The 24,392-nt window shown below is 40.1% G+C and overlaps 1 protein-coding gene across 2 annotated transcripts in view; it reads right to left on the bottom strand.

Moving 5' to 3' along the window:
- Positions 1-24,392, bottom strand: part of FIGN (fidgetin, microtubule severing factor) — a 185,742-nt gene that overhangs the window by 4,505 nt on the left and 156,845 nt on the right. The gene's annotated exons all lie outside the window — the stretch shown is intronic.

Genomic DNA, 24,392 nt, shown 5'->3' with positions numbered 1-24,392 from the left:
ATATATATTTTACATTTAGCTCATAGATTTGAAAAGCAGTTTGGGTTGGTTATTAATCTTAGCAAATCCCAACTATCCTGTCAGTTTAGATTACTATTTCGGTTTTTATTTTTTCCCCAATATAAAAATATGAGACACAGCTGACAGATCCCATCTGGGATACCTCTCTTATTTGGTGCTGAACACCTAGTTAGCGCAGTATAATGCACCCTGCGCGGAACAATATGACACAGACATTGCAGGTCATTCCATAATCCAAGTCTCATCTAAAGTGCTCCACGACAGTTTCAAATCTGCTTCGTGGAGTGCAGCAAAGCAATCTCCCAGGCAGCGCTCTGTCGCTTTCATCACACAAAGCCTACAACTCGGTATGAATTACAACTGGCTCCTTTCTGCCTCTCAGTTCTGTTGTTAAGGCTCTCAAAAAAAAAAAAACACAAGCATCACTTGTCTGTCGGTCTTCTAGCTTGCTGGTTTTTTTTCCCCTTGGCAGCCTCCAGGGTAAAACAAAATAAAAACAGTGCCAGGCAGCCTAACCCCAGAAAAGCACGGCAGCAAATAATGGCTGCTTGGAATCTTTGAAGGCGGAGCAGAGATCTGCACGCGGCCGTCCCTTTTCTACATGTTTAATTGCAGCGGTTTCATTTTCTGTAATTCGCGGCACACATTAGGAACACTTACTTACGCGCTTCAGGCCATTTCCCCTGCTCCTTCTTGGCTGTGCACACTGGTGTAGCCGTATAACAGGCTTCCTCTTAATTTCTCATGTTACTAAAGGTGGCTTTTACAAACACTGCCCTCTGGCACAGATTCTCGGATAAAGTGGCCCAGCCAGCGCAAGGCAAGCAGCACGAGCTCCCTTCTGGATGTCTGTGGTCTATTTTGACAGCTCTCCCCACCTCCTGTTCTCCCCCCCCCCACTCCTTTAGCTCCTCATTGCCTGTCTCTGGCATCTGACATGGCCAGTTTAGCCTGAATGGCTAAACCCAACGCAGCATCACTGGCGGCGGGGGGACGGCACGCGGATTCCCTTCTGACTCCCTCTCCCTTGTTTGCAAAACCACTGTACCAGACACTGGAAGTTAATTAGCAGGATGATGCTGTGCTAATTGTGTTAATTTACAAGGTTTTAGTCAAAGAGAAGCATGCCAGGGCTGGCACTGCTGTCATGCTTTCCACTAATGATTTAGAAATACCGAAAACAAGGTGGGAAGGGATTGCAGTAATTACACAATAAATGCCAAAGTAACGGGAATCATTTCCAACTACATGCCAAGGCATTTGCATACCTTTGAATTCGGATTTTTGATCACGCGCCTTTACTCGCAGTTTCAATTGTTATATTAAAAAAATCTGTTTTTATTAACCATTAAAACGCATTCCCCACTTTTTCCCTTCACGGCCCCACGCAGTGTCTCTCAAATGCGTACGTTTGCGTAATAAAAGCTCAGCAATTGCTTTGAAAACACACTTAAGCCCTTTGTTTTCAAGCAAGAAGTCTGGTCAGCAAATCAGGGACCAAAAGGGCAGCAGCAAACCACACAGAGAAACAGTCCCCGACAACGTGAAACAAAACGCATTCAAATTGATCTGGCACTAAATGCACCGTGACTTTATAATTACAAATAAAGGGACGTGCAAAATACATGGAGGCAATAACAGCAATAACACTTAAGACATAATCCAATCTTGCTTTACTAAATTACAAAGACAAAAGATTTTACATTCTGCTGGCAAACCAAAAGCAAGTCACTATTCACCAACTGTGAATTATCAGCAACTAACCCCGTCTGGTGCCAGGGGACTTACTCCAAGCCATTTAACAAGAAGGGTGAAAGAATGCGCCTTTAATGAAGGGCTGCCAAAAAGATACATCAATTCATTAGTCTCTCGCGTTATTTGTGTGGCACTATTGTTCAGTTCTTTGTCTGTTAAATACTTACTGAGCACAGAACATTCCAGCAAGCTTGGCGTACAAGGGGACTACTTCAGGCTGACATTTTAGTAGATTTATATAACTGCCAGGGCCAGGATTCAGGGCAAACCCCAGATACAAGCAGCAGTAACAGTTCCAAAGGAAGCAAAAGCAAAATACAGTAAGAATAAATCGACTGCAATTCCTTCAGAAAAAGGGAATAACATACAAAGTATATGCAACAAGTTCATTTGGAGCAGGGCGTCATTAGCACGCGCTTAAAAACGTTACCCCTTTGATCCACGTGTCACTACTTGATTTTCTGACAGCATGTGGAACTCAAATACCATCAACATTAAAGTCAAGCAGAATTACTGTCACTTTGTAGCAACTATGTTTGAGTAAATTGACAATAAACAACAAAGAATTTGGCTTCCACGGCATGTGCATTCTATCAAAAGGAGATGCAAACAAAAATCTCTTAATCTCATTTCTAAGTGATCACCTGCTTAGCCATCCTATCTTTTGAGAAGTCGTCTAAACACATTGATGTTGTGTTGAGGGAGCAAAGTAGGGCCAATCAACGCTAAAAAGAGGCCACCCCAATAAAGCCATATTAGCTTATCACATTATTCCAAGCACAATTACTGATGGAGGAGGGGCTGTGTGTGTGTTATGAGTCCACACATACATATACACAAGTATATATATATTCCCTAATTCCTGCTCTCTGAAGGATGTTGCAGGAGGGGCTGTGTGTGTGGTATGAGTCCACACATACATATACACAAGTATATATATATTCCCTAATTCCTGCTCTCTGAAGGATGTTGCAGGAGGGGCTGTGTGTGTGGTATGAGTCCACACATACATATACACAAGTATATATATATATTCCCTAATTCCTGCTCTCTGAAGGATGTTAGACCAAGATGCCCTCGTGACCAGCATATCACTATATCACAGCAGCAAGCCAGCAACTTACCAAGCAATCCTCGTGGCAATAAACACACACCCATTCCTATGTACATAAATACACAAATCCCACGAATTCCCCAACAATAGAAAGGAAGATCGAAGCAGGAATGTTTCCCGGGTTGTTGCATTACAATGGGTACAGTAAGACTTTCGTCAGCAAAAGGAATGCTTGCCCCTCACTTCTGCTAGTAAATAACAACGCAGGTGGTGCATAAAATCTATTTCCAGAACATAGGTTCAGTGAAATAAGTTTACTCTACATTGCTAGCAATTATTACATAAAATGGTCTTTCTGAATGCCTACTTGTTGTTGTGTATATCCAAAGTTACAAGCACACATACACATTTTGACTAGCTCACGATAATCTTGAAATTATGTTTATAAAAATGAACTGAGAATAAAACAATATATTTGCACTCACCCCCTAGTAAAGTGTTTTTCACATCACATTTAGAGCCAACAATCAAATACCACATTGAATAAGTAGACCCCGTAAACGAATGCCTTAAAAGCCTGCAGTCTAGAGCAAATATTTCCCAATTATCTCATTTAAATACTGTCAGATGAATATTCCTTTTAAATCACACTTTCACACCTCACGACTACAAATTACAATGCATTTTCATCAAATTACTTTTCCTTTTTTCAATCCATCGCATTTGCATAAAGTAGCACTTCCCACAATCATTAAGGCGTTCCTGGCTAAATGCTCCACAGCCAAGTACAGTTTGAATTCCCAAGAATCCACAGCTCCATAAAAGAACATAGAAAGACATTATAATGATATTACGGAGACTGGAAATTAGTTGCTAAAACCTGCAAATATAGGCTCTTGCATGATTAACTGCACTTATACAAAACAGGAAACAACAGAGTTAAATATACAGGTACATTTCATTGATACTGTCGCATTAACAAATATAACATAAGACAAGGCAATGGGAGGCATTACCGATATCCTGCATTTGAGTACATAACAAAATGAGAAAAGATGGTTAAGTCTATTGTATTCTGCAGTGTACATTACTTTAGCATAATATAAGCACTCAAGCTGAAAATGCATATTGTAATTTCATGTTAGCATCAGAAAGAATGATGATATTCGATGATCCCGCAAGCTGAGCTAAACAATTTATGCAGAGAATATGTTGTACTTTACGGTATTGTCGGATTACTTTCTACTTGAAAAGCGAACAACGAAGCTACTCGACATCAGCCAAGTGCCTCTGGCATTCACATGCCATTTCCACCTGTCCCCATCACCGCTACAACTATCCCCTCCACTACCAAGACCAAAATTGCACAGGATTGTAAACATTGTCTGTGGCAGCACCAGATCTAGCAACAGTGTTCACCAAATGAGTTACATTTTGCATGGAGTCAATTGCCATCAACATAAGGGGTAGAAATATAGCGTAATGTATGTATGAAGCTATTTAGGTATCAAATGCTTTTTGGTGGAAAGCTCTCTCCCATTAAAAACTGTCTGATATTTTTGTATGGATTAGGACACCAGTAAAACAAGGGATCATCTATTTTCTAGAAATTGGAGACTTTATGTGTACATAATTCAAACAATGAATATGCTACATATCAATGTAAGAAGGTGAAAAGGAGAACTACAATGGTACAAAAGTGTGGTCATCAGCGATATATCCATGTACCCTCCAATGAAAGTTTCTGTTATGCTAGTCACTGGTTTTGTCCCACACTGTTGTGAAATACAGTGTCACTGTTTTCCAATGGTCGCAGGGAGTATAACTGGTAACAGTGGGTGCAATACAATAGAAACTGGTGGAGCCCATCCTTACCTTCTATTTGCACAGCTCTAGCTGATGAGTCACTGGAGTTCTAGACCAGCATCTACAGCACAGCATTGCCCATAAGAAAGGTTGAATCAGTATGACTGACATAGAAGAGAACCAAGACATTTGTGTGCCTATTTCCATCCTTCCCTCGTGGACCTCTCTATGAATAAATACTAGGGTTATACCTCTGTCCACTTCTGACAAATAGTGACTGCTCTAGTCGGAACAATTGTTTACAAGCATCTGAGGGAAGCAATGATCTTAGATGCTGAAGCACCCTCTGTTGGAATGTGGGGCTTTGGAGCATCTCCCACAATTCTGTAAGTAAACCAGGCCTGTGATTGGATGACTAGAGTCTTTGACCTTTGTTTCATAACAGAAAATTGCCCTGTGGAGTCTTGACACTTCCTCAGTATGGAATCAATGGTAAACGCAAACATAGCATACTGTTGGATTGACTTTAACTACATGTTACTCTCGTATCATGGAAGTCCTAAATTCTCACAAGGGTCGTCAATCATACAGTGCAAAATGAGTAGCAGATGCTGCAGAGTTTTGATTTCAGATTAGGTTTTAGCTGAATAAGTGGGACTGGCCCTGATAATGGTGCTGATCAAGATTAGTAGTCTTTGTATTTGATTGACGCTCTAAAGACTTGGTGCTGTCAACTCTCTTTGTAAGCAATTTCTTCATTAGCAGGAAAAATCCCTTGGATCCTGCATATTTTCTTCTTAAGTTGGATAATTCTTTTCATCTAAAAAGAACTACAAACATTGATTTTCTTTCTGGTTTCAAAAAACAAACCAGAAGTAGTTTGTTCACACTGTGTTTCCAAATGGAACAGGAAGAACTAATCAGATGATTTCTTCTTGACGTTCAACTAGTCAGAAAACAGCCTCATATTGTCCCTCACCATTTGAGTATCAGAGTCATACAGAGAACATTTTATCACCTGTCTTCAGCAGCAGGTCTCCCCAAGAATACTTTTCTGGACAAATGTTAAAGAAAGCCTACAATATGGATGGAGAGGCAAGTATTATGCTTTGTTTCTTGCTTACTGAGCACCAACGCAACAAAACTGAAAAAAGCCAAAATGGCCATGAAACCAAGGGCTGAATTGCAGAAAAACTACAATATGTGAATTTTAGTGGCTCACTGTCTGCCTTCACAAACACCGTCATACTTCATCTCACATCTCAGAAGCAAGCACTGTAACTCTTCCTCTCCATTATTTCATGAAAGGTTCAGCTTCCAGAGCAATGAATCAGTCCTGGAGGCTGCAGGAAACACACAGAGCATCCAAGTGTGATTGAGAAGCCTTGGGCATGCACCAAACCGTAACAATCTCCTTAATGCACCACTACAGGCCCTGGTGCACCATGTGCTGCGCACATCTTCACTCTAAAACATCTGGAAGCCCACTCTCACATTCTGTCAGTGTATATTATATGTGTCTATGTATCTTTAACAGAATGAAGACTTAAAAAATAGTCCAGAAAACATTAATTTATAAGAAGAAATGTAGATTTTTATAATGCTTTCTCACTTATAAGGTCGTCCTGTGACTCAGTATAAAATAAAATTCTTAAAACTTGAATCATCCGGCCTGTCTGCAATCTTCAACAGTGTTTTCACGTTTCCAGGCAGTTTAATTTGGCTAAACCTATTGTAGAGCTTTAAAAAGGATGGCCTGAAAACTATTTACTTCCTCTACACAGAATACATGGGGACGAGGAGGAATTGCCTTGCTGTTACTCCTCAATTTTCATGGAAGCACATGCTCTACAATTGATCCTCTTTTAAATAATCATGGCAGGCTGAAATTGCTGATCTAAAAGCATTAATCATCCTGAGTGCTGTCATCTCCTGGCCACTCTCCGAAAGCAAGTTCAACACATTTACTAAAGTTGAAGAATTAGTATGCAGACTCTATATCATGCTCATGAGCAATCAGTGTGAGCAAGTCGACACGTAGCTATCGAGTGTGTGTCAGCACCTTGTTATCCTGATGAGCATCTCAGCCTCGCAGAAGTTCCTGGATTTCACAGTACTCTCTTACATCCACCAGACCTTCTGTACCAGTAATTCCTCATGCAGGAGCTTGTGTGTGTTCCTCATTAGACTTCTAAGTAGATCTATTGTCCAGGGATGTGGAACAAAAGACTTAATTGAAAGGTCTGCGAGATTCAAAACACCAAGTTAGAGCCTTTGACTTCAGAGGGACCAGAAGCAATATGATCTGCTATCTCCTGCATGAAGAAAAAAATTCATCCCTAATGCTTCTGATCTCCCTCTGAAGAAAGTTCTTTTGCTTGCTCAGCTGGGAACCAATCAGATCCATTTGGAAAAGCCCTCACATCTCCTGTAAAGAGTCACACAATTGAAGAATCCAACCTAAAGTTGTTGAAGTTATTGAGATGCCTCTTGAAAGTGGAGTCCGAAGTCTTTTGTTGACTCTACCATCACATGTGATTCGGTTCTTCCCTGTTGGCTGACATATATAACACATCAGAAAGGAGCCTACAATCAACTCAGTTGACGTGCATCTTTATTTCCCATGGTGATCATTTATCTGGAGCTAAAAGTTCCCTACAGAGCTTCCTACTAGATCTGCTGGCATCTAAATCTGTCATGAGATCTGGTCCACCTGCAGATGCTTAGTTTTCACCCTCTGCAGTGCCATGTAGTGCAGAAGGCCATGGGAAATCATTTAGATAAAAGCCAAAAGAAACTCTACAGTCCTTCTCAAGTCCCGTAGACATTCCATGATTAATAGAAGGCCCAAAGCAAGGAGCAGAGAGGTGCCATTTCCTCTGTTTGCTAATATTTACTTGCATTAACTTTGCTACAAATGTTGCAAAGACTGGAAAGAGTGTGCAGCAATGAGTTGTCACAATCAGTATCTTAGAACTGTCTGAGTTAGGAGTAGCTGATCAAAAAAATCCTTACATTTGTGAAAATGGTGGTTGCAAGATGAAGCGTGAATGCTATCCACAGAGTATGACAAGTACAGTCCCATCACCAGCCTCATATCCAGTTTCATTCATTGTTTTCTGGACTTGTCTGGAAGTAATGTGCAAGATGGCCCACAAAAGCAGGACCCTGGAGGTTATATGTGATCAGTCAGTAGCTCCCACAATACATTCAGATATGAGAACAATGGGTTCCCTACCCAGGCACACCTCTACTTCATCTTGTTTGATAAGAGTTTTGCTAACTGAGACAGGAAGTGGACTGTTACCCAACTGCCTGGACTTCGAAATATAAGTGAACGCTTTCTTCCACCTTACTAAACCCCTCTTTGGACACAGATCTACATGGACTCTGCTGCTGTTGGCGCTTTTAGTATGTGTAACTGAGTACTACTTGTTTTCCTCCATGGTTAGAAGGATAAAGATCTACAGAAGCATTTGCTTGCCCTATTGATTCCCTTGCCACACATAAACGTTTATAGCATGTCCAAGGGGTGAGAATATGAACATACAACCCCTAGAAGTCTACACTCCACACCAGGGATCAGAGAAAAATGCCCTCAAAAAGTTACTATTATTAAGCTTGCAAACAACAGGTGTGGGGTAACAAACATTGTGGCCAGACTCCCTCCTTGTTTTGATAAGCAATTGACCTAGATCTCTGTGTAAAATTTCAGCATGCTTTTGCCTTATAAATTAGTCTGATCAAGAAGCGCCTACCCGGCCCAGTGTGAGCCCATTGCCCTTCTGGGTTGCATTCTAACTCTGGTTGCTTCATCACAACGGGAGGTTCTGCTTGATAGTGAAATCACTGACCCAGGATCTCTTGGGTCCCCAGGCCATGAAATATCCCCATTTTAAGGGGCTGACATAACATACTGCAAACTAAGAAAAACTCTAAAACCAATAATGAAACTAATTTTCCTAGATTCCTTGACTACAGTTGTCAAGCTCTAAGGCATTTGCCATTTTGGTGTCATGTTACTGTTGCCTTGATATGAATTGCCACTCTACTCCTCTTTGTTTCAGCTTATCCAGACATAGACAGTTACATTACGACAGCAAAAGTTAGCTAACATAGCAAAGTGACTTGATTATGACATGAACACTGCAATGCTCCATCTAGGTTTTCATGACTGAATAGTAGTTGCATACGGTCCATATCTGCAATCTTGGTTTAAACCATTCCATAGTTATAGAAACGGCCTTGATATTTTGCTATTTTATTTTGTTTTTAAATTCAATCATGTTCTGATGCTCTCTACCACTTAGTGGTCGTGAATGGCAGTTGGTGTTTGAATGCAAACATCCTCAAACAGTTTTTATTTCGATGTACTAGTGTTTTGTCATTTTTACCACATGTTCCCCCAATTTACTCTAAATATATTGACATTTTTTGGAATACTATTCATGTGTGTAATTAAAAAAATACCAAATCTGATTGAATATTTGCATCAACTGTGAAAACGGAGCTGTGACGTAATTAGACCTAACCCAACATCACCTCCTTTGAGTTATGCTTTAAATGAGAGACATTTTCTATCACAAACTGGGTACCAAGGCCTTCTTTAGCTAGGAATATCTGCACATTTTGATAATGCTTAGTTGCCCCTGTGACTGCAAGGGTGGATAAATAGTGAGACAGTGCTTTTCATCAAGTTTTATGATTCAAATCTTGCTCGTGAAAGCACAGTCCTCACCAAAGTAAAATATTATGAAGAGCTAGATCACACTAACATTAAACTTTGTGGAATAGTTTCAAAAATTAATTTTGCTTCTGAAATTCCTATATTTTATTCCTCAAGCTTTAACCTCTTTCTTGCCTACTGTTTGCATGTTTTTAAGTATTATTTGCTATTATTAAATTCATTTTGTTTAATTGTACCGAAAATCAAACATGTAATTTGGTTCTTTATTGTATTGGAGTTGGACAAGCTTTATATTTATTCCTGTGTTCTTCCTAACAGAATCATTTTGCTTAATCACATCCTATCAACCTAGGCGGTAAATCATTTGATGGCCTGAAGGATGTCTCTCTGTTCTCACTGAGGCTAAACAAAATATTTGATTAGGAGCTTGATTTAGTGAACTTTCAACCCATCTTAATTTTGAATGGATTAAAAATAAAAAAGAGCACTTCCAAAGCAAATAGGTCTGGAATCTATAAAGCTAAACTTCTGGCTTTGCAAATGATTTTTTCCAATTGCATTAATGTACCCGCAATTTTGTCATGAGTGTTCTGTTAAAGGTACCTATTGCTAGATGGCTACTGATCTGCACACGTACCCGTGTGTGCGACAAAGTGTGCATGTGCCTGTATCTTGATACAAGCAGCCATTGTTCAATTACTAATCTAACATGGTAGGTATATAAAAATGAAAGATTGAAAAGAAGTATTTGCAAAGCATTAAAAAAGTGATCAACCAAGCAGCACTTTTCAGCTGGTGGCTCTGGTGAAAAATAAATAAAAGGTGAGAGCGTAATGAAAACAGAGTGCACATGAGAGAAAGGAAACATGTCCACTGAGTGATGAATAAAAAAAATTCCCCTCAAGTAGGCAGTGGAAGGATACAACTAATCCAATAAGAACACTGAGAGCGAACTATTCTTAGGTAGGACAAAAAAAGGAGAGTGTGAAGACATCACATGATAACTAAACAACTTAAACAACTCAGTCGTCCAGTGATGATCAAGAAGAGGATCTAAATCACACTCTGCGTATATTTTATGTATTGGAACCAATAAGAATGCCAACAGCTAAATTGGTCTGTGGCCGCGACCTAAAAAGGACGATATCTTCAAAGTAATTTAACACAAAACACTCTATGGAATGAAGATTGTAGTCGGCATCAAACATAAATTAATTATGAATATGCACAAATTGGGTAACAGTGAACAATGGAGAGAGTGTGGTGGTACAATAGTTCACTATACATTGAAGATACTACTGTGCATGAAAGAAAATGTGCAGAATGTAATATAAAACATGCCCTCTAGGTAACAAAGGACATATAGGTGTTGTTTTTGTATAGAGCAAACATAGCGAAGAACATCTATATGACAATAACATGCCAGTAATAGGTTTCCCTTGCTGCCTGTGATGCAATTATTTTATCACCTTCAAATTTGAGCCTTGTCAGCACCCAAGTGTATTGGCTTTCCAATAACACTTCCATAAATTGTCCTCTATAAAAAACAAAAAAACAGATAACCATTCGTGTGTGTTTTCACATTTGGCCTATATCAGTGATTGAAATGTTCTGATTTGTATTGTTTAGTGAAGTGAAGCAAGTATTGTTTTGTCAGTCAACCAACATTTATATTAGAATATAAAGTCTTCTCACTATATGTAGGGATGAAGCACATGTATTATTCTCCTTGGTATGTAGTTCATGACTCTTACTCTGAATACTTTCAGGAAATTCTGTTTTTTATATTGTTGGTTTGGGGTACATCCCATGTCTATATGTCTTTAGAATGAAGATAATGGTGTACAAAAACGCATGATTTACTGAATCACTCTATTCAACACAGACTATTTTCTGCATAATTCTGTATCTTTAGGATTTCTAGCACACAATCCGTCAGTGGAGGATCAAATAATATGCCCAGGGACAAGAAAACAACTGGACCATAGATAAGTGGGATGTCACTCATTTGTAGAATAGGACAACATCTCACAGTTACTAAGACAAAAAAAAACACCTGGATCAATTATCACCCAGATACCTAAAGGCACAAACATCCAAAACTCCCCACTGGAGATCCCTAGAATTGCACCAGACAGCAATATTTAACCCGGCACAAGTGGCGATCCTCAATAAACAAACTTCCACTACTGTCACCCTAGAGGGTGAACCCCTCAAATACTTCACACTCACAAAGGTTATATTTTGAAGGTTTCAAGACTCATACCATATACAGAACCTTCCCATAAGGAGTAAAAAGCACGCTCCATACCATCGACTCATTTCAAAATTTCACTCCAAAAGTCAAAGTTTATTATGCCAATACAATTTGAGTGATTTAATTTTACCTTGGGACCATTTGTTTTAAGCAGAACTAACGAAAGACCATCAAGTAATTGAAAATTAGACTCCCATCAGTCAAGCTGTCAAAGTTTAGGATGATGCCACTCACTAAAAATATTGCCCTATCTCTATCCTGAAACTCCAAATTTCCATGGCCACTTAGAGAGCGGCGCAGTGTGTGTGCTATCAGGGTGTTGGAGGACTGTTTTTCCTCTGAGTGCTATAAATTATGTTTGGACCACAACATTTTAACTCCAATGTCAATATGCAATAATTTTTTCCACCAAGGCCTCCATAGTCGTACAGAGTTTAATTAGGCTGTCCATCTGAAATAGTCCTTATTTACTGAGATCTGAAAGAATGGAATGTGGAAAAGTGCAATCATTTCGAGGTCAAGAACTCAGAATATGCATAAGGAAATGTTATACCTGCTGTGCATAATTGCTTTGATCACATTCGTACCAGCGATGGAAATGCACCTCTCTTATTTACAGTTCAGCACAATATTCTAATTAAATACAATAGCCATTTAAAAAAAGTTATTCCAACTGAGTAATGAAAAGCTTTTGGGGTATATGCAATTAGGTCAAAAGAGTATGATCAAAGTGATTGCCAGTATTCTCACATTAGTTTCTGCTGCATCCGTATCTTGCAAGTTACAAAATACTACTCAACATCTGCAATGCAGTTAAGGATAGACATGAACATCTTTACAATGCAGAAAGCACCCCACAGCACAGAATATCAAATGAGACATCTTTGATGTTTCTTCTGGATCAACTAAATTAATTCTGTAGGATGCTGCTACACCACCAGGATTTAAGATCATATTATCATTTTGAGACAACCAAGGATAAGGGATTGCTACAAGTGATAGAGCAGAGCAGTCCCTTAAAGCATCCTTCGGGATCTTGAGAAGAGATGAAAGCAGAAACTGTCATTATGGCCTCATCAAACATCAATCTAAAGTATACGGACTCTTTTGTCAGAAGTGGATGGGATGTTCTCATAGCACAAGGGGATGAGCAGCTAGGCAAATACACAGCACACCAATAAAAGGCGAGGTTGACCTCACAAAACTTGTACTACGGTAAATTTAGAAGAGATCTGTTTACAATTCCACATTAAGTTTTGCTTAGTCTACACTAGCCTTGTGCAATGTTAGAACTGGCATCTTTTTCCGCTGACCTTTTGCTTCTGACCTCCTGATTTTGACTGAGTGCTGCATTTTGATTTTGCTGGATTTAGAGCTCTGGGCACTTTATCACTGCTGATTAGTGCTAAAGTGTAAGTACTCCCTGTGTAAATTCTAATTATGATTGGTTATCCATGATTGGCATATTTGATTTACTGGTAAGTCCCTACTAAAGTTCACTGGATGCACCCAGGGCCTGCATCCATGTCTCAGACCTGCCACTGCAGTGTATGTGAATGTGGTTTTAAACTGCCACGTCAAGTGCACCCACTTACAAGGCCCAAACATTAACTTTCATACATGTAAGGCACCACTAAGGTAGGCCCTATGTAGCCCCATAGGTAGCGTGCTGCGTATATTAAAGGTAGGACATAGGCTGGTGTGATTTGCATGCCCCAATAGTGAAATACTGCCAATTTCATTTTTCACTATGGCAAGGACTATCTCTCCAATAGGCTATCATTGGAGCTGCCTTGTAACATTGTACACGTGTAACTTTAATTTGGGAAAAAATTGAGATTTGGAGTTTGGGTTCCCTGAACTCAGAATTTAAATACACATCTTTCTGTGAAGGTGGTTCTCAAATTGTGTTTGAAAATGCCACTTTTACAAAGTGGGCATTTTCTTGCATTACCATTTTGTGCCTCTACCTGCCCGTGGATTCCATGTCTTGCATTGACCCTAGTCAGTCACAAAAAGGGATTTGAGGTGTGTCCTGCATATCCTGATGACCCACCACCAGGATGATGGGTCTTTCTCAGCTAGAGTGGTAGGAGGAGTTATCCCTGACACCTGAATAGGGCTGTGCCTGTCCTCACACAAGGCTCTCTCCACCCCCGCAGTGTCTGGAACCAGGTCAGGTAGAGGCAGGGTCTTGTGCTCTACAAAGACTTTCTTGTGAAGCTTGCCTACTTCAAAGGCAGAAACTGGTGTAAGCACTTGGGCTATCACACCAAAACTTCAGAACACTTCTGGACTAAAAGGAGATTCGGCCAAGAAGAGCTGTAGAAGCAGTAGGAGGGGAACTGTCACTCTGCTTGATGCTGTGTTGTGCTGGCCTACAGCTTGCTGCTTCAGTCTTGGAGAGTGAAAGGACTAGACTTTGTTTTCATCCTCCTGCTCACCAAGTATCTCCAAGGGCTTGTGGGTGCTTTCCTCTTGTTAAGAAGTCCCGGAGCCATCAAATTCTTCATGTGCAGTCCCTGAACATCTCTGCTGGGCGTTCTGACCTACCAAGGGGTGGCAATTCCAGTTCTGGGTCTTTGGAGGTGGCTTCTACTGCAAAGAAAGAAGAAAATCCACACACCGGTCTTCAGCACCTGTTTTTCTGACCACAAGTTTGCCGTGCAGTTGAAAAACCAATGTATTGCCACAGTGCGAATGAAGAATCAACACAGCACCTGTGATGCAGTTCCAGAATTTCCACAACCGCAGTCCCAAGCTCCGTGTCTCTGACGTCCGAAATCCCCGCTCCGACTCAGATGCAGGCCCTGCTGTGCGGCTGAAGATTCGACACATCACCTGCTCGCAGATGGGGAAATCAAAGGTGCTCCTGTTTCGCTGCTGCCGCATCAACCCTAGCGCATCCAGATTTTCGAAGCATTGCACCTGTGTGTCAAGCCCTTCATCGAAGTTTCCTAGCAGTAAGGAACTGAGGCCGTGTTTCAGGATGCCGATGCATCACCTCCCTTCAGAGTAAGGAACAGATGCAGCACCTCCCCTGGGAGTAAGGAACCAACGCATCGCTTTCTTTTCCAGCACCTCAGCCCCCCTGCGGCTATTTGTGTCTGGGAATTTTGATGCATCCCAGGTACTTTGTGCTAAAAGTGATGCTTCCATAGTTTCCTATGACCAAACTATTTTAAACCTTTTAAAAGTGATACATTTGCTTATGTATGTTGGATTTTTGTCAACTTGGTCGTTTTACTTAGATAAAGACTTAAAGGTTATTTTTCTATACTGGTGTGGTGTCCGTTTGCAGTGTTTTCACTGTGTTACTGTGTGTTTATGTACAAATGCTTTACACATTGCCTCTGAAATAGCTTGACTGCTCGTGCCAAGCTACCCAGGGTGTGAGCAGGGGTTATCTTAGGTGTGCAAGCCCCTTACCCTGACTAGAAGGAGGGTTCCCTACTAAGACAGGGTGCAAGCCACTGCCAACTAGAGACCCCCATTTCGAACATGCAGCAAAAGAAGCACACCAGTAGTCTACTAGAAAACATTCTTATCGAGAAATAAAAAAGGCATAAATCATGGCATTATTTGGGACACACCGGTGCCAATGAAATGGCTGGTTTATTTATGTTGTCAGTGATCATAAAACCAATTTCTTTTCCCAGCCTTAGTCTTTTTGGGTAGTAAACCAAAATGGCAATATCTTAGCGTGAATCTGTAGCATCATACAATGACCTCCGCTGGATTATGAGCTGTTATGATAAAACATATTTTTTTCACTGCCTTCGATTCTAAGTAAAATATTTGCCAAAAAATACTCGACATGTATCAGGCATTTTTTAACTGGTAAAATCTTTTTGCAGACATTATCTGCTTGTTTTCCTTGTGTGAGGGAAATGTTAATGTGAAGAAAGAAAATGTACTGATTTACTTGCTACAGACAAGACCTGGAATGATGAGTAATACCTCACTTCTCTAATTGCCACAAATTGGATTTATTGTGGTGCCTTTGGAACTCTTGGTGCCTTAATAGCTAGCATGGTGGGAGGCTTCCATTAAAGAGAACATTACTCTTAGGTTAAGTTGATATTCCCATTAGACTTTTTCAAGAAAATATAGAATTGATTGCTATTAGTACGGTTTTTCTATGGTTAGGACAGAGCATGGGAAACTGATGTGCCATGAGAAGCTCTATGGGGCAACAGACATTCCATGCATTTATGTACCTGGAGTTCTCTGGTCATAAAAACCTTCACAGTATTAAAAACATGTCCATTTGGTGCCTGTTGCCTGAAGGATAACATGGTCTGGGGGTTCTAGGTATTTAGCACTGAATTGTTTTTGCGCACCATGCCACCACGCACTGTGAGTAGATACTCATCAAATTTGAGCAGTAAAAACCTGGCATAGTGAACCAGAGCTTGAATGTTCAGCTCATGCTCAGGAGGATTCTGCTGCTTCATCGATCTAACCATAGAACTTACAAGAATATAAGCGCTATCCCAATCACATTACAGAAACATAATTTATAACACAAAAGTGTTGCAGAGCTATCCCTGCATCTGAAAGAAGATAGCAAATGTCTTCCGCCAACTTCAAGAAAAATGACCACAGGCCTCCTGCCCTGAAATCACACCACTGGTCCCTATGCATCACCCACAAAGCTTACTGGGTAGGAGCACGAGGTACCATTTGAAATGACTTCTTGTTCTAAAAACAACAAAGGTCAGACACTGTTTGCTCAAAACCCAGGACCCAGACTGGAAACCAAAACCAAACCTGGCAAAAAGTTTCAGAGCGATCCTAAACTGCAAGAGCTCATGACAAGAATATTATCCATGGGGGCATCGTTGGGTCATTGTAGCCCATCATGCAGCAGAAACAGCTCCCTAGCTGTGCAGCCACCAAGACAAATGCCAGACTTGTTGAAATGCCACGATAGCAGAGGAACAAATGATTTGCCAGACCAGTTTTAATCAGAAACAATCACATAGGTAAAGCCTTTAAGAGTTCAGAATCAGCCCATAGAACTCTAAATCCCAAAATGAAATTATTCTGAACCCATTACCCCTTTAAAATGATTCTGAAAACCTCTCTCTTAACCTTTGATCTAGCCACAATGAGATCATAAACCTGTAGTTGGAGGAATCTAGACACAACAGCCTTTATTCCACAAGGACTCTCATTAAAAGCAAACCGGATATACGCTGTGGAAAAATGCCTAAATCCCAAATTTTCTTATTTTCATTGTCAGTAGACAACTTCTGAAAATGCAGCACAGCAGAATGTATCATATAACTAAATAATAATAAGATAATAATAAGGGAAAAAGGGGATACTTATTTTAAAAATTATCAACTGCATCCCAAGGGGGAAAATAAGAAAGCACAGTGCTTATCATAGCAATGCTGCAAAATAAAACAATACAAAATGTAACCAATCTACACACTCAACAATTTGTAAATCAACACATACTGAAGACTAATCTAATGGCGTGCAATTTTTCCCATCTGAAAATGATCTCTGATTTTTTTCAGTTTCTCAAGTCATCAAAGTTAAGCAATTTAAAGAAGTGTCAAGAAAGCACTGAAATCTGCAAAAAGAGACAACAGAGACTAAAGAGAAAAGATGAGACTCTGCACATCATGTTCTTATTAAGTCCTTGGCCTTCCATTTTTAAAAATCAGTTAAAATGCATCAATTAGCACTTCAGACGGGCATATCCGCAATTTGTGAATGCCATACTAAATGTAAACATGCCAACAAACGGCCAATGAATGGGACACAATTTCAAACCTATAATGAAGAAGCATAAGGCATGCACATACGGTTTAAAGTATGTTAAGACGAATAGCTCTACGAGATCCACCACCAGAAGCCCTTAGCAGCTGGGGTGCAATGTTCTTTAAGAGGCCCAGGATATGTCCCTGAAGAGGCAATGTTGGAGGTCATTCACCTCTGTGAACATGAAGTGGTCTGCTGGAGACACCAATCTCCCTGATATCAGCTCCTGTCCAAGCAACCCTGACTAAACTATTTCAAGTTTGAGAAACCCATTTACCATAAAGCAGAAGGTTTCTATGGGAAGTACCTAATCCAGAGTCTGGCCGGCTTCTACATACATAGATTTGAGACAGATCAAATACATGTAGAGCACACTCTTTGTCATCAGAACATTATTACGTGGAAATGGCACATAGATAATGTTCTGCTCTTTTACAGAAGGGACAAAATAAATGTGTTTCAAATGTGCCCTTTCTGCAGGGCCTCCCTGATTTTCTGGCCTTTTTGCAGATCTCTATTTTTGCTGGTTATAGAACTCTTGCACTTTACTTCAGATAACTGGTGGTAACGTGCTTGTGCTCCTCCTTTCAAGATGTTACAAATGGTACAACCCTCATTGGCATACTTAACTTGCATATATGTCCCTAGTAAATGGTACAAATTGACAACAGTATCCTGGCACTGTAGGTTTAAACTGCATATTCGACCTGTCAATATAATCCCTTTTGACAGGGCTAAACGCTCATTTAAAATTTTAATAATTTACCCTTAAGTTGGCCGTACATGCCCATACAGGAGGGTGCATTGTATTAAAAGTAGGACACAAAGGCTTTATGTTAAACATGTCCTTACAGTGAAAAGGCCCTCAGAGATATTATTACTGTAGCAGGGGTAGCTGTTCCACAGGAAAACATTGGAATACAATATTACATTTTAAATTTGCTATCTCTGCTTGGGAAACAACTACAGAGTTCATATTTGGATTTTTTCCAAATATTGTGTTTGTTTATGTGCACATATCACTGCCTTGCAGACATGCAGCTGTGGTACCATGAAGAAATACTTCTCATGTGTGCCTATATCGTGACATGGTTAATCTGTTGTTGAGGATGGCCAAGCTCTATGTTACACACATTAAACTTAAAAAAAAAAAACAATGAGAAATGATGCTCCTCTTTTACTTACAAGCTCCACAAACATTAGGAGTAGGGGAGATGGACAAGTATGAGTGCGGGGTCTGCTGCAATTCTTACATCCCAAAACTTTAACACCACACAAAGCCAAGAGCTTGATGAATTGGAGACTTTGTTAAACCTCAGTTTCACAAGGCATGTGTCCCTGAGGTAGGGCACCTCGCAATACATACAAACTTCAGAAAAAAAGTTAAGTAAAAGGGCCCACTCAATAATGATCAGCTGAGTACATGTATGGGTTTTATTACAAATTCAAAAGTTGCGGTACAGAATAATTGTAATATAGGGTCTTTCCAAATAGAGCATTCAGAGAAGTACAACATCAAAAATAATCCAAATCCCAAGTAAGAAGCAACATTAAAAAGAGAAACAGACAGCTTTCATGGTAGAATCAGAAAGCCTTCGGGCAAGTTCTGGCTCACCCATAAAATCGAGGTTTTATAAACACGATTTTCTCATATTAAATCACTGAAACTGCTAAATCATTGTGGTACGATCAGAAACGTTACATTCTCTGCAAATCAGAACACAGTTTAGTTTTCATTAAAAAATCATATTGCCTTTGCACCCAAGCACTATATAACTACATGAATATTGATTCTGCCCACTCTGTGCTAAAGCCATACGGGGATGTTGGCACAAACTAGATACATGAACAACAACAATCTATTATGAATGACTACCGCACAGTGAACTAACTAGAAGGACCTTGAGAGTAGCAGTTTTTTATGATCAAGCTAGAAAGACTTCTTCAAGAACAACAGGAACAGGTCAGTGGAAATAAACAAACATGATTGTACTTGACTGTATGTTGCAGAGATAGCCAACAGTGAACTGTGCAGGGGGGAGACAGAAAGACATTAATGTTTACAAAACATGGCTGCAAGGCCTACATTGAAGCTTAGTTAGCAAGAGACAGTATCAAAAGAAATTTGTTAAAAGAAAATAAGAGCACAGAATCAGTGTGAACATGTGTAATAAACAAGTGTAAAACTACATTCAGCATGTTATCAACGATGCACAAACATACGAAAGCACACAAATCCTTAACACAAGACTATCTCAAATGATAGATTATCATCAGTATGAGTCAACGGTTCTATTTGTCTACCTCTATTATTTTCTGCCAGGCTTCAGTGATCCCCTAAGGGCCTGTTTTTGAACAAAGGTACAGAAATTACACAACTCACCGGTGAGATTATATTGGTACTTCCTCTTGCGTGGTTTAAAGTGTTACTGGTATATGGAGTGTGGAGTATTTATATAATGCCGACCAATACATAATATTTTAACTGAAGAAACTTACTACCCCGAAAGATAGGGAGTGATGTGTAGTACATTGATTACTGGAACAAACGGGTGTAAATTGCATTTGGGTAAAGCATGTCATCAACATAGCTTCTTTAAAGGAAACTGGAGGGCATTCCTTTTTCGACTTCTTAGGCACACGCCTGACAATTACAGGATGGTGTTTCTTTCTCTTATTTACACTTCACACATTGGATCAGTGTTCAGTAAAACTGTTGGTATCACCAGAAGAGCGAGGACCCATCCTGATGAATGCCCATGACCAATGGAATAGCTAGCCTACTTGCCGTCCGTGGCAGTCCCTGCGGAGGTCGCTCCACAGCCGTATATAAGAGCAGGGCAGATGCTGGTGATGCCGAAGGTAAGAGCGTGGGGAGGGAGGCCTACCCCCCTTGCTACGCCACTGCCCATGACTCAGGGATGGGAACTTAGGGGCAGAAACAAGTAGGCACATTAGATGGACTATAGGGGAACTCACCACATCCTCGTGTGGCTAGAATTGTGTTAAATTCTGTGATGGAGGTGATCAATAAAATATTTTCAGTGACTATGCATTTCTTTACACGTTTTTAGTTCAAGTACTTACTACCAGAGTAGGTATGCAATGCTGATGCAAAAACAAAGGGCTATAAACAACTTTGTTAGAATTCATGTCAATGTGAATACAATCTGCCAGTTGGAATTACAAATAAAAAAAAACAACTAAAATGGGCTCCTTTTTAGCCCACCGCGGATCATGAAATTTATGGCTACAGATAGGAGTGACAAAATTATTAAACATGTTCTGCAATCTGGGCGAGTGTCAACACCCTTTTTATTTAAAAGTTCCAACCTGTAAATTATGTAGGTTAGGACCTAAAAGGTCAAAACACTAACTTTGTGCGCCTCCACTCACATGTTGCCAGAAATGATCCCAGTAATTTGTATGGGACTCCGTATTAATGGGGGGAGTTACTGGGGCAACTCGTTAATTTATTCTGCTCAGTTCCCTTTGTGAAATGTACTTCTATTAAATTATTGCAATTCTTTCCCATCTGACAATGTTTTCAGAATTTTGTCTGTTTTCTATGAATGTCGGCAATTTTAAAAGTGTCAGAAAAACACTCAAGTCCAAGATTTTAAAATGAAACTTGCATTGATTGCATAGGCATGCTGTTTGTGTTGATGCACATCTGATTCAAATAAATAAGTGGGCTAGAGCTAACCCCTCACTCCTCTGCAAAAAATGGGTTGTATCACTGACCTCTAAGGACTAAAGAGAAGAGAAAGGATGATACACATCTATTTCGCATGAACGTTTTGACATCCCTTTTATTAAATTAGCAATTAAAATGCACAGATTAGCACGGAGATAAGCATATCGGCAGTTTATCAGTGACAAACCAGTATACATAGGCTAACAAACAGCCTCTATAGGAAGCAGTTTTCAACCAACCAAACCAACCAATAATGTTGAAGTATAAGGCATACACATACTGACCCAAAAATGGATGCAACAACAGTATTAAGCAAAAGGGACATTGCTGGGTTCCTACCAATCAATATTCGGCAAAGTGGAGCCCAGTTTAACACTTAGGGGCCGATTCTGGTTGAAATGGCTCCTAACGACGTTCGGAGCCCTTCCGTCAGCATCGGAATGTGCCAGCTGGATTCCTTTCCGACTGAGCCATTCCGATGGGCATCAGTCAGAAAGGATCCCGACTCAGATTTCCGGATGGATGACGGCAGGCTCGGAAAGCCCGTCCGCTGTCCGGAAATTCTTCAGTACTCCCCTGGCTGCCTCTTTACAAAAGGGAGTATGATGGCAGTTTCTCACTGTCTTTTCGTGCTGGTCTTTCCGGCATGAAAAGGCAGTCGGAAACTGTCTTTGGGGGCCCCCAGTAGGGCCCCCATGGGTGCCAGGCCGCCGAATGGCGGCCTGGGGACACCTATGGAGCCCCTGTGTAGATCCCTGCACCCGGTGGCAGGCACCCTGGGGTGCCGGCCACAGGTTGCAGGGATGGACTACACCCCTCCATTGCACAATGCGGGCATGCATTCCGCCCTGAATGCATGCTCCCATTGTGTGGGATATGATTGCGACCGATCGTACTTGCAGTGCTCGGACCGACGACAGTGGGCCGGTCGGTCACGGTTCCTGACCGATGTCGGACGGACTCAGGTCCATCCGACATCGGAATCGGCCCCTATATTGATAAAGCATTTTTTTTTTTTATATAAAGAAGTTTTCAGTTGATTCTGAAATACAAAAACTTCCACCACAAACACGCACGATAATCCCTAGTAATTTGCAGTACCAATTATATATTATCATTCAACAAGTCAGTAATTTGCCTGATTTATAATTCTCTAAAAACCTCTCAAAGGACAGATTTTCAATATCATAGCAAGCTATAGGGAGAATCTCTACATATGTAATTTGTAAAAATGTGGTACCACTGAAACAAAACAAACTGAGTCACTCAAACATTTACTGGCTGAGGTCACTGAAGAGACTCCTTAAAAAGTTTTCTATAGAACATTTGGAACATATCTACACCTCCTAAACATTTTTTACTCTGATGATCACAACATGTTTTCGAGCATCATTTTGAAATTGCTAAAAAAAGCTTTATTTATGCAACTGGATGCGTGCAAAATTGAGGAAAAATTATCTGTTGTTTAAAAAATACATCTAAACAACACAGGATGCTTTCTTGCAACACTGCTATGTTTGTTTCAAATAATTAAAAACAAAAACTTAAGTCTGCCCATACTTTTCCACCAAAGTTACATAATTACCAGCTTCATAACAAGTAAAGGATTTGTGGCAACTATGGTAAGAAAGGTCAATATCATGCGATTATCCTTGGGTACATTTTGATTGCCTTAAATGACAAAATAATTTCAAATATGTAGGTAATAAAGAGATACTTGTAATTAAATTAATTAGGTCTATTATGAACAGTCAAACATTCAAGCACAATTTTAGCAAAGGTCATTATATAATATATTATCTTCGGATCCTTTTTTGAATAGGATAGAATCTACCTGACTCCCCGGCATGTTATCTTACTACACTCCTACATGCAAAGTAGGATTTGCGAACCATAACCTTTTTAGGATGTCCAACTGGACTGCGTGTCTCACACTGTCCTCCTTCGGCCACATCCAAAGGTTAAAAAAAAATGATTTGTTTTAAAATTCCACGAATATTTGGAGGTAAGAATAGCATGCATGCAGAAGAGTTATCTTACAAAGCTGCAAATAAGCAAGTTTCAATCGAAATAAATAGTACCTCTACAAGTTTAGATAATATGCGGATGTGCCCCCCCCAAATTCACAACATATGGCAGACGCACAATTCTACAAGTAGGGGGTAGGTATAGAAGAGTATATATAGGTAAGAAACAATACAGCAGTGCTCTGTCGGACACAGATTTAGCCACCTCAGAATAGAAGAGGCCTTGCCTCATCCAGTGTCTAAGTTTACTTTAAAAAATGGGGCCTTTGTGATGGCCAAATGTAAAATGTGGCTGGCTTATAGAGGACCGTAAAGGTGATGACAGGGTGGATGACCTAGAACTGAGATTATCGGTCAGCACAGAAAACCAATGAAAATTCCATTATAATACTTCTACCGTGCATGACCAGTGACCCACTTGCAAGACGGCTAGAACCTAGATCAGAATTACCATGCTGAAATCTGAAATCTTGACTTGTTCACCTAGGTTAGTTAAGTGCTGAGTAAGCGTCCTGGCTCCTTTCCATGGTAACGTACCAAGAGTAGAAAAAATGAGCTTTCATCAGTTTTAGACCCTCAACAAGAAGTTCTCTGGAGTGTAATAATAGTGTTGGGGGAGAGGGGTGGGCTGGTATGATGAAAATACTCTAAGGATGCAAATTGCTAGTATACCCAGAAATTTGATGAAAAAAGCTGACAGTCTGGTGCGGCAAAGACCGTCTACCATTGGCAAGCAGTTGAATCATTGGTTGCTCAAACTGATGTATTTCGCACCTGTTTGAATGCAGTCAATACCATCACTGGTCTAGGTGAGGATTTTAATAACCTCAGGAAAGTAAGAGAACCTCCTGATTCAAGAGAGCTAGACATCAAAGGGTTTAGCCAAGCATCTGAATTATGCCACTGTTGAACAGGATCTGGGTTGTTACTGGATTCTAATAGTGCTATGTACACATTGCACCAGAATATGAACAGGTAATTAAAAAAAAAAAATAAACAATGCGTGCATGACCTGATGGTTTTAAACACATCTTGAGGTAGTTATCTTCTTTCCTCGAGGAGCTTTTCAGCCAGGTTTCATATGATTAACACTTCAAAGGCAATATTTTTAACATTATATTTCTGTGATAAGATCTTTGCTTCACATCTTAAGTACTTCTTTATTTCCTCTTATTGCATAATAGGGCGTAGAATGTTTAAAAATGAATAATTAAGTATGCTTAAATAAATATCTGACCACAGGTTGACAGAGCAAGAATGTGTTTAAAGGTAACATTAAATGTATTTTATTAATCAATGAATGACTATTA

Source organism: Triturus cristatus, chromosome 3_1 (assembly GCF_964204655.1).
Source record: "Triturus cristatus chromosome 3_1, aTriCri1.1, whole genome shotgun sequence".
Taxonomy (NCBI): Eukaryota; Metazoa; Chordata; class Amphibia; order Caudata; family Salamandridae; genus Triturus; species Triturus cristatus.
This window is presented reverse-complemented; position numbering and strand designations above follow the sequence as displayed.